The 1,438-nt window shown below is 42.6% G+C and overlaps 1 pseudogene; it reads left to right on the plus strand.

Annotated features, from left to right (window-relative positions):
* Positions 1-793: 793 nt before the first annotated feature.
* LOC119592399 overlaps positions 794-1,438 on the plus strand; it is an 8,182-nt pseudogene continuing 7,537 nt past the window's right edge.

Genomic DNA, 1,438 nt, shown 5'->3' on the forward strand with positions numbered 1-1,438 from the left:
GGGTTAAAGTAATTGCGTTAGTTATTGCGATTTTGCCCTCTGTTTTGCTGTTTTTGTTGCTGAAGTCAACCGATTTTATGGCTCCGGCGAGTGTACATGAGGTAATTAGTGCTTCGTCGAAGCTCATTCATCAGTCAAAAGTGTCTTTCGTCAAAATGAATAACATTCATTTCACAAACTGGGTATTTCCTTCCTCATATTCCGCATGGCATTTTGTTGTTTCGAAGTTCGGAATTTTATTATAAACTCTAATTAGATATACCGTTACTTCCTTATACAAAGCATGTTAATTTTTTACCATTATTCACCCCATAATATATTTTCTTATTTTTCTTCTATTAAGTATTCGTCAGATTCTGGTTTCTCCGTTGTCTCACCTAATCCATTTCTACGCCATTCCATCGATTTCTGATCCGATGTGTTATGCAGTTTCTGATTTTCTCATTTCCTCCCTTTACTCACCCATTCCCTATCATAACACCTCTTTCTCATCCCCTCCGCTTCTCCCCAACCCAGATGGATCGAAGGCTGGCTCAAGAAATGGCGCCAGTCGGTGTGCGTGGACAACGGCCGGTTAGAAGAGTACCTCAGATGCCAGGACACGGTCCATCGCCTCCGCCAAACACCCTGTAACAACAAGAGAAAGTCTATAATGGAAGCCTTGAAGACAGACCTCGAGTGCGGATCCACTGCCGGCGCCAGTCTCGTCGCCCCTTCCCCTCTCCTCGCTCTCCTGCTGGTGGGCGTCCCTTTATTCTGATGGGGGCACCGTAAATGCCTCCCAGAGACGTAAATGCGCCGTAGACATCCCAGAGCAAACAACTGTTTCCCTTTTCTCTGATTTTAGAACGTGGCGGCGTAAGCATGACGTTCAAGAAAAAATTCTCTTCTTAGTGAGGTCCCTCTGTCCGTGAAGAAAACGGGCGTAAGGAAGCGGAAATAATGTCCGTTCACCCTCAAGAGAGGTGGTGTTCGTGTTGTCATTTTCAAGAAATAGGTTATGCTGAAAATAATATATATGATGACAAAGAACATCATACTAATATTAGTGTTACACTTCTGTCGCTTTCAGGGGAAGGAGTACACTATAAAAATATTGGAAGGATCATAAGCTTGAGCAAAACCGCCAAAGAAAACGTGAAACCCATAGAAAATGGAGAAAACGCGACATTCACAGAAAACGAAGAAAATGTGTGTTGTTTCTGGGAATACTTCGATTGTTCGGCTATTGAGGATAAATTCCGTATGAAAGGCGATGATCGAGAGTTGAATCCATATAAACCATCCGGAAACCAAAGTAGTGTAGAATATCCGAATCCGAACCGAGAAAGAGATCCTATTCCGACACCTGAAGGCAATTAACCTCTTTAAATGGAGTGAGTGATTGTGTGTTCAATGATAGTATTCGATTGCCGTGTTCCGTTCATTTTATAAATTA

The sequence above is a fragment of the Penaeus monodon genome, chromosome 30 (assembly GCF_015228065.2).
Source record: "Penaeus monodon isolate SGIC_2016 chromosome 30, NSTDA_Pmon_1, whole genome shotgun sequence".
Classification (NCBI taxonomy): Eukaryota; Metazoa; Arthropoda; class Malacostraca; order Decapoda; family Penaeidae; genus Penaeus; species Penaeus monodon.